Genomic DNA, 17,187 nt, shown 5'->3' with positions numbered 1-17,187 from the left:
TGTTTTTATGAATTACAAATGATAAAATATGACCTGTGTTATAAAGTGCACACTGCTGGAATGAACAGTCGGTGTTTCTTATTATGATGTATTACCGGGAAGACGGTGCGTGGTTAAGGACATTGAGATCGCATCAGCGGTTTAAATCCCTGTCCGGCTATGTTGGTTCAGCTGTTCGTTGAATGAGATTTTCACTTTGCAGCGGAGTGTGCGCTGATATGAAACTTCCTGGAAGACTAAAACTGTGTGCCGGACCGAGACTCGAACTCGAGACCTTTGCCTTTAGCGGGCAAGTGCTCTACCATCTGAGCTACCCAAGCACGACTCACGCCCCCTCCTCACAGCTTTACTTCCGCCAGTACCTCGTCTCCTACTTTCCAAACTTCACAGAACACAGTTTTAATGTGCTAGGAAGTTTCAGCTGTTCGTTGTTTATGTATATTACTTGAGGATAATTCCGCACCTAATTTCCTTCTCCGTCTATGTTCAACTGAGTTACTGCGTTAAAGCCATGTCTTTAATTATATCGTTGTCGGCAATATGGTAACTTTAATCTTGTTTCGTTATTTCTTCCAGAATTAGTTTATCGCTAGTCTTAAAATCTCTGATATTTTTTAATAACGAAGCAGAAAAACGGAGAGTGCAGGTTTTGGGAAACGTTCTATGTTTTGGTACGTTCTTTGTATAATAGTAGTTTTCTGCTGCGATCAGTACACTATTGGAGCCTCTCCACTCAGTCTCTAGTCACGACAACGAACGTTCTGCAACCAATACAGCACAGATGTAATGTCGGGCACTAGCAATTTAAGCCAATTATAGTTGCAAGGTACACTGATGATTTATTCATTTATCATCTTACCACACTACAAGGACTCAGATCTTTGTCTCTGGAATTGTCTTCTGGTCATTCGCTGTTGTCTGAGGCCACCAGTCATGCTTTTTAAAACACGTTATAATTGACTTCTACAATAATTCTTGACAGTTGAACACTACTGCAAAAGTTTCTTATCTTAACCTTAAATTACATTATGCACTTTAAGAACAAGCACTACTACAGCCACGCTAACCTATTTTTAAGGACTTCTAAGCGTTAGTGCGTCAGTCTACTGGTAGAAGGTCCGTATGGATGGCAACCCACTCACGATATTGCATATATTACGTCGTAGTCGTAGGTTAATCTGTTCTATGGTATCATTCATAAATTTTACGCAATTTGCAAACTCTTTTGTGTAGTTTTTCAGTAAAGTATATATGTATGTGTAGTTGAATACACTTTATTCTTTACTCTCATTGCAGGGCGACTATTCAGTCAAACCGACGTACCCATAAAAATATTTACGCCATTTCTGAATGCAATAAATTTTTGTCAGTTAGAACAAAGGCCATTACGGTTAAAATTCATATGTTTCACAATGCAAATCCAGGATTTTACCGCAGCGCCAGCGGTAGATACAGCACACCTACGTCTGTAGTCTGCATCTATAATCTGCAAGCCAATATCCAGTCTGCGGCGGAGGGTACTTCAGCGAACCAAAACGGTTTCTTCCTTTCCTGTTCTAGACGCGGTACAGGTGCAGGGAAGATGCCTTTTCGGTTAGTCTCCAATCGAATTTCTCTGATTTTATCGTTATGGTCACTTCGCAAGATGTATGTGGGAGAAGATTCATTTAGTGCGACCGAACAGACCTCGTAAGGTCCAAAGATACTGACCGACCGCCGTGTCATCCTCAGCCCATAGGCGTTACTGGATGTGGGTACGGAGGGGCATGTGGTCAGCACAACGCTCTCCCTGTCGTTGTTAGTTTTCGTGACTGGAGCCGCTACTTCTCAGCCAAGCAACTCTTCAAATCGCCTCACCCCATGTGTTATCAGCGCTGGGTAGACATGGACGGTGAGCTGATCCTACAGCGGTTAATTTCGGTTATCTGACGGGAAATGAAGTTATCACTGCGGCAAAGCCGATGGTTGGAGGAGACACATTGCTTGATATGGTAAATCATTGGTGAGTAAGGAAATGATTAGAGTTTTAATTCGCTGTGACATGAGAGTGCATAGATATTGTTCGTGCGTAGTGTTGATACCAAGCCTGGTAGGTTACACATGGGGAGTTACTAGCGCCAGATTTTGATTGATCTCTGTGAAGGATAGAGAGATGCCGCGTACCTGTGTGAAACAGCGGCTTCAGCATCTGACAGAATGACGTCACCATTTGGCCACCTGGTCGAATCGTGCGGTATACTGGTAGAAGCTGACCTTGGGGACGGTCAGTTTGGATTCCGTAGAAATATGGGAAAACGTGAGGCAATACTGACCCTACGACTTATTTAGGAGCTAGATTAAGAAAAGGCAAACCTACGTTTCTAGCATTTGTAGACTTAGAGAAAGCTTTTGACAATGTTGACTGGAATACTCTCGTTCAAATTCTGAAGGCGGCATGTGTAAAATACAGGGAGCGATAGACTATTTACAATTTGTACAGAAACCAGATGGCAGTTATAAGAGTGGAGGGACATCAAAGGGAAGCAGTGACTGGGAAGGGAGTGAGACAGGGTTGTAGCCTCTCCCCGATGTTGTTCAATCTTTATATTGAGCAAGCAGTAAAGGAAACAAAAGAAAAATTCGGAGTAGGTATTAAATTCCATGGAGATGAAATAAAAACTTTGAGGTTCGCCGATGACATTGTAATTCTGTCAGAGACAGCAAAGGACTTGGAAGAGCAGTTGAACGGAATGGATAGTGTCCTGAAAGGAGGATATGAGATGACCATCAACAAAAGCAAAACGAGGATAATGGAATGTAGTCGAATAAAGTCGGGTGATGCTGAGGGAATTAGATTAGGAAATGAGACACTCAAAGTAGTAAAGGAGTTTTGCTATTTGGGGAGCAAAATAACTGATGATGGTCGAAGTAGAAAGGATATAAAATGTAGACTGGCAATGGCAAGGAAAGCTTTTCTGAAGAAGAGAAGTTTGTTAACATCGAGTATAGATTTAAGTGTCAGGAAGTATTTTCTGAAAGTATTTGTATGGAGTATAGCCATGTATGGAAGTGAAACTTGGACGATAAATAGTTTGGACAAGAAGAGAATAGAAGCTTTCGAAATGTTGTGCTACAGAAGAATGCTGAAGATTAGATGGGTAGATCACATAACTAATGAGGAAGTACTGAATAGTTTGGGGAGAAGAGAAGTTTGTGGCACAACTTGACCAGAAGAAGGGATCGGTTGGTAGGACATGTTCTGAGGCATCAAGGGGTCACCAATTTAGTATTGGAGGGCAGCTTGGAGGGTAAAAATCGTAGAGGGAGACCAGGAGATGAATACACTAAGCAGATTCAGAAGGATGTAGGCTGGAGTAGGTACTGGGAGATGAAGAAGCTTGCACAGGATAGAGTAGCATGGAGAGCTGCATCAAACCAGTCTCAGGACTGAAGACCACAACAACAACAACAACAGAGTTGTGGGGTACTCGGATTTGACGGTGTTCCTGTGTTGGACTGCACGGGCATATAAGGGAGTGCATAGCGTCATCAAAGTCCAGGTAGGCCACAAGTGACCACCATAGAAGAGAACCACCGTCTTCTGCACTCAGCACATCGCACATTTACGGCTGTCACCCAACCACAAATATTGATCTGCCTGAAACACTCGGTGTCAATCCATACCACTGGTCGGAGACTGGCAGCAGTCGGGCTAAGGAATTACCGTCCCATTCGTATGCTGCCGTTAACACCACAACACAAGCGGCTGTGTTAACAGTCGTGTTTTGAGAGGGAAGCAAGGAGCGCTGATGAATAGCATCGCATTGTGTTTAGCCGCGAAATGCGGTTCTACACTACGTCGGACGACGTTGGCGAGTATGGCGGCGACTTGGGGAGAGGTCCCAGTCTTCCAGAGTTTAGGAGAGGCGCAACGGTATTAGTTCTGGCATTAGGTGTGCAGAGTCAATGGTTATGCCTCGAGTCACCGTTGACAGTAATTAAGGGAACTCTGGCGGCACAACGTTACGTTGCAGAGATCCCGCGTCTTCATGTGTTACCTGTCTTGCAACAACATCATGGTACCATTTTTTCAACAGGACAATGCTCATCCGCTCCTGGTACGTTTCCCTTTGAAGTGTCTGCGTGATGCTGAGATGCTGCCTGGGCCAACTGTCTTTGATAGAACGCGTGTCGGATCAGATCGTACATCAAGTCGCCCCAGTGCCGGTATTGAGGATATTAAAGACCAGTTACAAAAGTTGTGGGCCAGTTTGTGAAGGACATACGGGCAGGCCACAAAGTCCATTTTCCTCCCTTTAATAATCAACATAAACGCCTAAACTTAAATCAATAACCTGAACAACAGATCTTAATGGTGCGAAAAGTGGCAGTTGACCCTAAATAACGAAAAGTGTGAGGTTATTCACGTGAGTACTAAAAGGAACGCGTTACACTTCGCTTACTCGAGAAATCAGTTTAATCTAAAAGCCGTAAATTCAGCTAAATGCCTAGGTATTACAATTACGAACAACTTAAATTGGAAAGAACACATAGAAAATGTTGTGGGGAAGGCCAACCAAAGGCTGCGTTTTATTGGAAGGACACTTAGAAAATGCAACAGACCTACTAAGGAGACTGCCTACACTACGCTTGTCCGTCCTCTTTTAGAATACTGCTGCGCGGTGTGGGATCCTTACCAGGTAGGACTGACAGAGTACATCGAAAAAGTTCAAAGAAAGGCAGCACGTTTTGTATTATTCCTAAATATGAGAGAGAGTGTCACAGAAATGATACAGGATTTGGGCTGCAAATTTTTAAAAGAATGGCGTTTTTCGTTGCGACGGAAACTTCTCACGATATTCCAATCACCAACTTTCTCCTCCGAATGCGAAAATATTTTCTTGACACTGACCTACATAGGGCGGAACGATCACCACGATAAAATAAGTGAAATCAGAGCTCGTACGGAAAGATATAGGTGTTCATTCTTTCCGTGCGCTATACGAGATTGGTATAATAGAGAATTTTGAAGGTAGTTCGATGAACCCTCTGACGGGGAGGGGAGAGGGGGGGGGGGAGGAGAATAGATGTTTAGAGTTCCTTGAGATATGAACCACTACTTGTGCACTGTCATTCTCATGGCAAAGGATAATGCGCCAGGTTTTGTGCGACGTTTTTCGGAACATTGCTGATGTAACTTCATTGAAAGCTTATCTCACAGCGTCTCTCACGTCATTTGTGAAACGATATCGTTTATGAACTCACATATCGAATTATTAGACATGGTGAGTTCTGGGCTTCGTGGTGGTCAGCCGAGTCATGCCGGGACGTCGGGAGAACAGCGATCGATCCAACGCCCAGAAAGGGGTTTAATAACATATTCGCTTACTGCGGTGGCATAATGGGCAGGTGTCCCATCATGCTAAAACCAACATGTCTCTTTAATTCCGCAATTCTCCAAGAGAAGAATAAAGGAAGACTCTAAATCGGGACCTTTACCTTTCGCGGGTAAGTGCTGTACCATCTGAGCTACCCAAGCACGACTCGCGCCCCGTTCTCACAGCTTCACTTCCGCCAGTACCTCGTCTCCTACTTTCCAAACTTCACAGAAGCTCTCCTGCGAACCTTGCAGAACTAGCACTCATCTAGTAGATAGTGTCGGAAGTTCCATGCGGCCTTTCGCGGTTGATGCTGTAGTATGCAGAGAAGTTGCAGCATTAGAAAATTTCAGCGAAATGCAGGAAGATCTGCAGCGGATACGCACTTGGTGCAGGGAGTGGCAACTGACCCTTAACATAGATAAATGTAATGTATTGCGACTACATAGAAAGAGGGATCTTTATTGTGTGATTATATGATAGCGGAACAAACAATGGTAGCAGTTGCTTCTGTAAAATATCTGGGAGTGTGCGTGCGGAACGATTTGAAGTGGAATGATCATATAAAATTAATTGTTGGTAAGGCGGGTGCCAGCTTGAGATTCATTGGGAGAGTCCTTAGAAAATGTAGTCCATCAACAAAGGAGGTGGCTTACAAAACACTCGTTCGACCTATGCTTGAGTATTGCTCACCAGTGTGGGATCCGTACCAGGTCGGGTTGATAGAGGAGATAGAGAAGATCCAAAGAAGAGCGGCGCGTTTCGTCACAGGGTTATTTGGTAACCGTGATAGCGTTACGGAGTTGGTTGGCAAACTCAAGTGGCAGACTCTGCGAGAGAGGCGCTCTGCATCGCAGTGTAGCTTGCTGTCTAGGTTTCAAGAGGGTGCGTTTCTGGATGAGGTATCGAATATATTGCTTCCCCCTACTTATACGTCCCGAGGAGATCACGAATGTAAAATTAGAGAGATTCGAGCGTGCACGGAGGCTTTCAGACAGTCGTTCTTCCCGCGAACCATACGTGACTGGAACAGGAAAGGGAGGTAATGGCAGAGGCACGTAAAGTGCCCCTCGCCCACACCGTTGGGTGGCTTGCGGAGTATAAATGAAGATGTAAAAGATGACTTTGCCTCGTTTTGGTGTCGTATCGAAAGTCTGGAGGAGAGCCGCAAATGCTTCCACTCTCAGACGTGTCAGCATCCAATAGTTCTTGGACGAGTGTAGGCCGAAACGGGCTCACGACCAAGTCTTGTTTCAGGTGCTTCTGCATTGCCGACAACGGCATATCCAGTTCAGCAGATTTTTTACGCGTCGACTTTTTTTAGTGATCTCTCCACGGTCTCCACAACGAGCCGACGTTTTTATACGGTGGAAGGTCAGCCACTTCTTCCCTTATCCTTCACACATTCTGTGGCGAAGAGTTTGTTGCCATCTCAGCAGTGTTTGTTTCGTAGGAGTATCTCATTGAAACCGCGTACGAAAGTCAGCACGAACCTCTGCCATTGTGTTCCTGGCTTGATTTCCCTCTTGTTCCCAAAAATTTACAATAACACGTTCTTCAGTACTGCAATTTGACGTATCAGCCATTGTTTGCCTCACACAATCTGAAACTTGCAAGAAAAAAATTACAGTAACATCTACAAAGTGATAACGGTGCTTTAATTACTTTAACATTTATAAAAGGGGAACGAGATATAGTCCCTGTACAAAAGCTTTGAACACCATTCCCAACCGAATCACTGCATGCACCATGCTAGTGGGAGTGCAATGTTATACTGATAAGTGGGCTGATATTGCCAAGTTCTTTGTAAATTTAACTCGTTTTTGTAATGACTGAAATAACATCATATAACCTCTCAACCTGTGAAGACTCATTTCTTTTCCTTCTCCTCATATGGGTGCTTCACTTTCTTTTTGTCAGACCGTGTAGCCGGCCTGGGTGGCCGAGCGGTTCTAGGCGCTACAGTCTGGAACCGCGCGACCAATACGGTCGCAGGTTCGAGTCCTGCCTCGAGCATGGATGTGTGTGGTGTCCTTAGGTTACTTAGGTTTAATTAGTTCTAAGTTCTAGGCGACTGATGACCTCAGAAGTTAAGTCGCATAGTGCTCAGAGCCATTTGAACCATCAGACCGTGTAATATATATCCCGACCCTTCGTGTATAAGTACACTCTCGGAGTTTACACTAAGCCTACTTGTGAGGCACAACACATTTCTTGTAGCACTGGCCAGTGGAGTTGGTTGAAAACTCCAAGACAATTTCACACTTTTAAAACGAACCAATGACAAACTCTGCTGCTCTTCTTTGGATGCTGTCTATCTTTTCTTTTACTTCTTCCCTGTAAGGATCTGAACACTGACGAACAACGCTGCAGAATCAATCGACGCGCATTTCGTGATGCAATTTACTTAGGATTTTTTGCAATCAATCCCAGTCGAGCATCTACTTCTTGTAAAATGATTCCCTAGTCGCTATTCACCTTTAGATAGCTCCGTTTGCCTACTCCAAGACTTTTAATGTTGCACCAACCTCTACTAGTCCATCGACAATCCAGAGTGAACAAATATACAGGGAGTCTATAAATTAGTTATACAAACTAACCTTTAATTGTGAAAAAGTAAATAATTTACGGAAATGTTTGCTGCACCTTTTAAATCAGTAATCTTCAAGTTTTATTCCAGCCTAATACTGTTAGTCCCCGACCTTCCCGACAGGTGGCATGCTCGATTGAGTTATTCCAACAGTCATCAAAGAGTCGTAGATCGTTGCAGAATGTGCGCAGTGTTGTTTTTAATGGTTTCATGAATCCAAACGCGCTGTTACAGTTTGGAGACAGTTAAGGACTAAATATTGCGAACCAGCACCTCAAAGACAAAATGTTATTAATTGGCACAATAGTTTTACCGAAACTGGTTATGTACCACATAGGACGCTGTCAGGGTAAGCGAGCAGTTTCTCACTCAGCAATTGAACAAGTTCGACTGTCTTACTGTCGGTGTCCGGGTAAATTAAACAGGCGTGGCAGCTTAGAGTTGAATATGAGTAGTATTACTTTAAGGAGGGTATTACGGAAATGGCTGTGATTCAAACCCTGCAAACTGGAACTGTTGTAAACTTTAAAAGAAAGTGTCAAAGGTAAACGAGCTGCACATTTTGTGGAAATGTTTACTATAATGAAGACTGAAGATGATTTTCTTAATAAAATTGTGTTCAGTGACGAAGCCACCTTCCATACATGCGGTAAAATGAAACGGATTAACGTTCGGGTATAGGGTGAGCAGAAATCGATTACAAGCCACCACACTGTCGTCGTGAAATTGTCGCGTGTTAGGAATACGCCGACTTGAATTGGACAATACCGTGACCACCAGTGGCCTTTTGTGTATGAGGTTACATTAAAAGCCAGAGTGTTCGTTCCTCCGCTTCCGGGGAACGTCGACGAGCTGTGACAAGGAGTAACACAAGCACGTGCAACCACAAATAAAGGCTTGCTCTATAGCATTTGGCAGGAGACTTATTAGAGACGGAGTATTTGCCGTCTTGCAGAAGGTAGCCACGTTGTACATTTGTAACTAAAACTTGAAGATACACTGCATGCGGTATCAAATATTTCTGTAAGTTATTTACCCGTTTCTCACTTGAAGGTTACTTCCGTATAACTAATTTATAAACGCCCTGCGTTCCAAAAGAAAAACATTGTTATCCTACATATTTTGGCGTTGGATCATATCAACAACCACAGTGCATTTGTAGTTGAACGAGGAATTTAAACGGATGAGCTGCCCTGTATAAGTAAAGTAGATCAAAACATTTTTTTCGGTATTTGTATCTCAATGATGAAAATGTTCGTTGCTAAGAGAAAAACATTCGAAAATTTAATGATGTGACACCAGAAACGCACGTTAACTTAAAAATTCGGAGGCTTATTGTTGTGGTGGAAGGAATACGTCGATACCTCTACAAAACCTCTAATAAATGGTGTGAGAAAAGCAGAAAAACGAATATAAAAATAAATTTAATTCAGCGACTCAGATCGACTTATTTTTCCGTTTCCTGGATTACATATTGTGTTTAATGTTGTAAAATACATCTGAATTCAGTGAAATATCTAATTAAATAAGAGTGAAGTATTTGAGCATGGTCCACGAGGAAATATCGTCTTCTTCTTATTTTTCTTCTTCTTCTTTTTGTTTCAAGGAGTAAGTGATGCGCCTGCTCTGGTCACAGGGTACGTTCTTGCCAATGTTCCTTTGGTATTCCAATGTTTCTTCCACAATTCTCTTTGTACGATAGAACTTCATTTGTACTTTTCCTTCTTTGTATTCTGTTCACGGATGACAACCATCTTTCTTTACATACATTGATTCTGTCTTTTGTATTAAAAGTATTCAGTTCTCTGCATACATCAATCTATCCAGTTGCGACAGTGCCTACCTTCGTTGTTTATAAGCCCTCGGGGTTTCGATGATCAAAGTTTTGTGGAACAGCTGTAAACTGGTGCGTAGTACACAAATTTCCGCTAGCCACTGTGTCCGAGAGGCTCTAGGCGCTTTAGTCCAGAACCGCGCTGCTGCTACGGTCGCAGGTTCGAATCCTGCCTCGGGCATGGATGTGTGTGATGTCCTTAGGATAGTTAGGTTTAAGTAGTTCTAAGAATAGGGGACTGATGACCTCAGATGTTAACTCCCTTAGTGCTTAGAACCATTTGAACCATTTTTTACACAAATTTCCAGGTAGTGTAGCCTTTTCCATACGTATAATAATCACAAACATTACAGTGACCAGATCTACTTTTACGTCAATTCTTACATGCAAGTAGTTACCATTTTACTTAACACGCAAATGGTGTTAACGACATAATCTCACCATGATGTCACAGTCTATAAGAGCACAATATTTAGAGAAGACAGTGGCTGTGTGGTGCTCTTTGTTGTTGTGGTCTTCAGTCCGAAGACTGGCCTGATGTAGCTCTCCATGTTATTCTGTCTTGTGCGAACATCTTCATCTCCGAATAACTACTGCAACTTCATCCTTTTGAATGTCTTGGTCTCCCTCTACAGTTATTACCCGTCAGACTTCCCTCCATACTAAACTGGTGATCCCCTGATGTCTCAGAATGTGTTCTATCAACCGAGACAGTCTTGTAGTCAGGTTGAGCCACGAATTTCTTTTCTCCCCAATTCTATTCAGCACCTCCTCATTAGTTTTGTGATCTACTCACCTAATCTTCAGCTTTCTTCTGTAGCACCACATTTGAAAAGCTCATATCCTGTCCTCATATTTTTTTTTTACTTCATTAGACGACGGTGCATAGCTGTATCGATGTATTTTTGGAAGTCAAGAAACACGGCGTAAATTTAAGCTCCTCTCCCTACTGTCATCCAGGTTTGCGGAACCTTGTTAATTCATGAATAGGAATTAATTCTCTCTCTCTCTCTCTCTCTCTCTCTCTCTCTCTCTCTCCCTCCGAACAGGTCTTGGAAGGCCCAACGGTACCGACCGGCCGCCGTGTCATCTTCAGCCCACAGGCGTTACTGGATGCGGATATGGAGGGTCATGTGGCCAGCACACCGCTCTCCCGGCCGTTTGTCAGTTTACGAGACCGGAGCCGCCACTTCTCAATCAAGTAGCTCCTCAGTTTGCCTCACAAGGGCTGAGCGCACCCCGCTTGCCAACAGCGCTCAGCAGACCGGATGGTCACCCATCCAAGTGCTAGCCCAGCCCGACAGCTCTTAACTTCGGTGATCTGACGGGAACCGGTGTTACCACTGCGGCAAGGCCGTTTCAGAAAATACTTGGTCTCTAGTAAAGTCATTACATTAGCCGCTCCTGTAGTCGAGGTCGCGACCGCACGTTCGACTCGAAGGTAAGCCGGTTAGAATCCTGGTGGTGGAACATTTTCACTGGCGGTTGTCGCGTGGCAAGAGAAGAGACGGTGGCCTAGAGTCCCTGACCACTAGTCTCTGTGCCGGGGTCCTTGATTCCTCTTCACACTGTTTACCAAACAAGGACATGTGATACTGTTGATGATGATATGCACTATGGAAGTGGAAGTTCAGGTCAGCGGCCGCTTTGCTGTTACTCGAAAGAAGTAGTCTGTGTGCCGGCACCGAGTTTTATCCTCACCTTTCGCTTCATCCCTGTCAATGCAAACCCTACTGTAAACCGTACACAATCATCCACACGACGCAGATACACACTTAAAACTTCTTAACAGGTCGGAGGAAGCCAACGTCCAATCACCTCCACTTGGACTCTGCACAGAACGGTGGTGCAAGATTCCTGCATACGCTACCCTATGCTCATTCCCTGAACATGGGACTGCTTTAACTTTGAAAGTCACTATATGCGAATGTAGTATACGCTCTACAAATATATAAGAAATCGACGTCAGAGAGATAGATCTAAGGTTCTACATTTCCTTGGATTGGAATGATCTTCTTTTTTACCGGTCACATGGTACATTCAGTATCCCCAGTGAACTATGGAAAACTAATGTTTAATCCTTGAATGGTTCCAGAGGGATTGCTTAACCGGGAGTGGCTAATTTTTGTACTTAGACATTTCAGGTGTGCAGCTACTGTTATCTACACAAGCAGCTACTCAGTTTCAGAAGTAGCAGCCCAAGTGAGAAAGAGGTTTATGAGTTTGCGAATGTAGAAGAAGACTTCCCTTGTGCTTTATAGGTTTTCTTAGTTAGCTCTCTGTTCTGGTACAAGTCCTCTCACATTAACCAACTCAATGTCGCAATCTATGATATGTGCAAACTCGTTACTGGCTGTCTGAAACCTATTTCCACAGATAAAATCTACTACATGACTGGAATCACTATCTACAATTCGAAGGGAGGCGACTGCCCACAAAGTGAGTTCAATCAACGTCCATTATGCTATTCGGCATACGACCAGCTACCCAAAGGCTAAAATAAAGAAATAACTTCCACAGAGAAACTGATGTGGTCAGCTTCAGAGCAACATCACTGGATGGAACCATAAAGAAAACTGGGAAATCAGGAAACTTCCTAACATACTATTGAGAGGAACAACATGGCCGGCCGCTGTGGCCGGCCATTTCTAGGCCCTTTAGTCCAGAACCGCGCTGCTGCTACGGTCGCAAGTTCGAATCCTGCCTCGGGCATGTGTGATGTCCTTAGGTTAGTTAGGTTTAAGTAGTTCTAAGTCTAGGGGACTGATGACATCAGATGTTAAGTCCCATAGTGCCCAGAGCCATTTGAACCATTGTGTCCTTTATCCCTTATGCTGGAGGCACATTCTTTAAGACTGGAATAATTTTTAGAAGATTTGACATTAAGAGTGTGTTCCGTTCACTTACGAAGGTTAGAGCACTACTCAGCTCTATCAAAGATGATTTGGGACTTGGAAGATTGGCATGTACAAAGTTTCGCGTCAACGTAGGAAGGGTTACATCGGCCCTTCAGTTTGCACATTTTAGGACAGGTGCGTGGAATTTCTATGTCACACGAGGCCACAAAAGAGTGAAAAGTCGGCAGTAGGGGAACATTGTCTAAACGAGGGACCAGGCATGGAATTTGACGAGATCGTGATAGTTGTGCGTACGATTCGTTTTTGGAATGGTTTTTGTAAGGAGAAGATTGAAATTATGTTGACAGGCTATTTGATCAATAAAGACAAAAGGTTTTCTTCTCTCCAGCGCGTGGAACTCGGTAATAAACTCGCACCAAACCACGTTCTGTAGTGCTGTCGACGCAAATGTTTGATAATAGTCTTAGAGTGCGTACATCGTTGACACGGGGCTATGTGAGAACCGTAGGACGTCAATATCTGTCTTTACTTGAGTACTAAAAAAATATACATGTCCTGAGAGAAATAAATAATTGAGATAATAAGATTAAAACTGTAGAGGACATCGTCAAAGGGAGATAATGAAACTAAATGACAATGTCGTGACTGATAATTCTCAAGTTGCAGGTATTTCTAAACGTAGCCGCATGTATACAATTATATGGGTCAGCTGAAAAACAAGAGAATATATTAAGAAGTCATTCTCCAAAACTTTAATCAAATAAAAATAGCACCAACATCTTTCACGAAGATTAATACAATTACAAAAAATACTAAGAAACACTCGCTTCTCTTGGGAAAGAATTCTGAAAAGTTGTAGCAACTTAATAAGTAATGTCCTTAGCGATATATTGAATGCATCGCTGGCACAAGAAAGTTTTCCAGACAGGTTAAAATAAGCAGTTATTAAACCATTTCATAAGAAAGGTGACAAGACAGATAGCCTCAGAGTGCTATTTGTACATTCACTCATCAAATAGTACAAGCCTTAAATAATAATACATCGCCAGTTTTTTGTGATCTTTGCAAGACCTTCGACTGTGTAGGTGTTAGTACTCTCCCAGAAAAACTCGAGTTTTATGGAACTGGTGGATTTATACACATCTGGTTTGAATCATACTTGACAAACAGAATGCAAAAAGTTGTACTGAATAATTCAGACAATTTTGGAACGGTAGAAAATTTTAGTGACTGGGGTAAAATCACAAACGCAGTCCCACAGAGTTCAATTTTGGGTCCAGTCCTATGCCTTATATATGTGAATGACCTTCCACTTAACATTCAACAATCAAAATTGATCCTTTTTGCAAACGATCCCAAGAAAGAGAAAGCAGCAGAAGAGTTAGTAAATAGTATTTTTCACTGAATTATTAAATATTTCTCTGAAAATGGACTCTCCCGCCATTTTGAAAAGAAACGACTACTACATTCACTTCAGTACAACAAGTAGTCATACCAACAATTGATGTAGCACAAGGGCAGGAGTCAGTCCCTGTTAACCACTTCTGCTATCCGTACACGCTCCTCTTACCGACCCAAACCTACGTATGTCACGTTGATTACATCCTTATGCTATAGCCCGCTACATTTATCACCCGATTCTCGCCAATATTATTGACTGGATACCCACCCGAAGGAGAACAAGAGAGCGATGAAGCGAGACCAATGTTGTTATCGTCCTATTCACGTCTAGGTTTGCAGTGGAAGGACCTACGCCCTCTCTTGTTACTACATTGGTGACCTAACTCATCAGCCAGATGGTCTGGTACGGTGCCCCCGTGTCCCTCATGGGAATTATTCGACCTTTCTCAGAGTCCGACAGATGGCAAAATCTGTATATGCGAATTCTCTGGGCATGCTGCGCTGCAATACCACCTAGAAAGTTCTTGTGACTTAGACACAAAGTACTGACACTGTTCTTCATCTCCGGGAATGGGTTTATTCCTGCATCTAAAATACTGAAAATAATACTTGTGCGAGAATCAAATTTTGAACAACGTATGCCACATTTGTGGAAATAGTGGAATATCATTTTGATCAGTTCGGTCAAGGCGTTCGTGTTTTAACACTTTCAATTTCCGTCTGTGCATTAAGATAAATTGTACTTCATTTTTAGGGTTTCGTACCTTAGTCGCTAAAAACGGAACCCTTTTTTGTCTGTCTGTCTGTCTGTTGGACCGTTAAAAACTCTTTTTCTCAGGAATGGGTTGATGTATGAAGTTGACATTTATGTCGTGTAAAGTACGGGTCGCTTGGTGGTGTAATCAATGTAAGCTTCTAAGTCAATACACTCAAAAGATGCGGCCATTTATGTCACGTATTTTGATACGTGTGTAGTGAAGGGAGACGAAAAATTAATAGTCATGGGTGACTGGAATTCGAGAGTAGGAAAAGGGAGAGAAGGAAACATAGTAGGTGAATATGGATTGGGGGTAAGAAATGAAAGAGGAAGCCGTCTGGTAGAATTTTGCACAGAGCATAACTTAATCGTAGCTAACACTTGGTTCAAGAATCATAAAAGAAGGTTGTATACATGGAAGAATCATGGAGATACTAAAAGGTATCAGACTATATAATGGCAAGACAGAGATTTAGGAACCAGATTTTAAATTGTAAGACATTTCCAGGGGCAGATGTGGACTCTGACCACAATCTATTGTTTATGAACTGTAGATTAAAACTGAAGAAAATGTAAAAGGTGGGTATTTGAGGAGATGGGACCTGGATAAACTGACTAAACCAGAGGTTGTACAGAGTTTCAGGGAGAGCATAAGGGAACAATTGACAGGAATGGGGGAAAGAAATACAGTAGAAGAGGAATGGGTAACTTTGAGGGATGAAGTAGTGAAGGCAGCAGAGCATCAAGTATGTAAAAAAACGAGGGCTAGTAGAAATCCTTGGGTAACAGAAGAAATGTTGAATTTAATTGATGAAAGGAGAAAATATAAAAATGCAGTGAATGAAGCAGGCAAAAAGGAATACAAACGTCTCAAAAATGAGATCGACAGGAAGTGCAAAATGGCTGAGCAGAGATGGGTAGAGGACAAATGTAAGGATGTAGAGGCTTATCTCACTAGGGGTAGGCTACACACTGCCTACAGGAAAATTAAAGAGACCTTTGGAGAAAAGAGAGCCACTTTTATGAATATCAAGAGCTCAGATGGAAACCCGCCCGGAGATCCGAATGGGGCACTATTTTACCTCCGGAATATTCTACCCAAGACGACGCCATCATCATTTAATCATACAGTAAAGCTGCCTGCCCTCGTGAAAAATGACGACCGTAGTTTCCCCTTGCTTTCAGCCGTTCGCAGTACCAGCACAGCAAGGCCGTTTTGGTTATTGTTACAAGGCCAGATCAATCATCCATACTGTTGCCCCTGCAACTACTGAAAAGGCTGCTGCCCCTCTTCAGGAACCACACGTTTGTCTGGCCTCTCAACAAATACCACTCCGTTGTGGATGCACCTACGGTACGGCTATCTGTATCGCTGAGGAACGCAAGCCTCCCCACCAACGGCAAGGTCCATGGTTCAAGGTGACATATCACATGTCACACGAAAAAAATATTTTTGTCCTTCTCTAAAGTCTTAGAATTTTTAGGACCGATAACTTGCCAGTATCTGTATAAATACACTACTGGCCATTAAAATTGCTACACCAAGAAGAAATTAAGATGATTAAGGGGTATTCATTGGACAAATACACTAGAACTGACATGTGATTATATTTTCACGCAGTTTGACTACATAGATCCGGAGAAATCAATACCCAGAACAACCACCTCTGACCGTAGTAACAGCCTTGATACGCCTGGGCATAGAGTCAAACAGAGCTTGGATGGCGTGTACAAGTACAGCTGCCCATGCAGCTACAACAGGATACCACAGTTCATCAAGAGTAGTGACTGGAGTATTGTGACGAGCCAGTTGCTCGGCCACCATTGATCAGATGTTTCCAGTTGGTGAGAGATCTGAGAAGGTGCTGGCCAGGGGAGCAGTCGAACATTTTCTGTATCCAAAAAGGCCCGTACAGGACCTGAAACATGCAGTCGTGCATTAACCTGCTGAAATGTAGGGTTTCGCAGGGATCGAATGAAGGGTAGAGCCACGGGTCGTAACACATCTGAAATGTAACGTCCACTGTTCAACGTGCCATCAATGCGAACAAGAGGTGACCGAGACGTGTAACTAATGGCACCCCATACCATCACGCCGGGTGATATGCCAATTTGGCAATGACGAATACATGCTTCCAATGTGCGTTCACCGCGATGTCGCCAAACACGGATGCGAGCATCGTGATGCTGTATACAGAACCTGGATTCATCCGAAAAAATGACGTTTTGCCATTCATGCACCCCCAGGTTCGTCGTTGAGTACACCATCGCAGGCGCTCCTGTCTTTGATGTAGCGTCAAGGGTAACCGCAGCCATGGTCTCCGAGCTGATAGTCCATACTGCTGCAAACGTCGTCGAACTGTTCGTGCAGATGGGTGTTGTCTTGCAAA

At 43.2% G+C, this 17,187-nt stretch overlaps 1 protein-coding gene across 1 annotated transcript in view; it reads left to right on the top strand.

Moving 5' to 3' along the window:
* Nucleotides 1–17,187, top strand: part of LOC126355371 (uncharacterized) — a 1,038,787-nt gene that overhangs the window by 10,014 nt on the left and 1,011,586 nt on the right. The window lies entirely within an intron of this gene.

This window comes from Schistocerca gregaria, chromosome 3, assembly GCF_023897955.1.
Source record: "Schistocerca gregaria isolate iqSchGreg1 chromosome 3, iqSchGreg1.2, whole genome shotgun sequence".
NCBI classification, from domain to species: Eukaryota; Metazoa; Arthropoda; class Insecta; order Orthoptera; family Acrididae; genus Schistocerca; species Schistocerca gregaria.
Note: the sequence above shows the minus strand (reverse complement) of the source record. Positions and strands in the feature narration are given on the sequence as shown.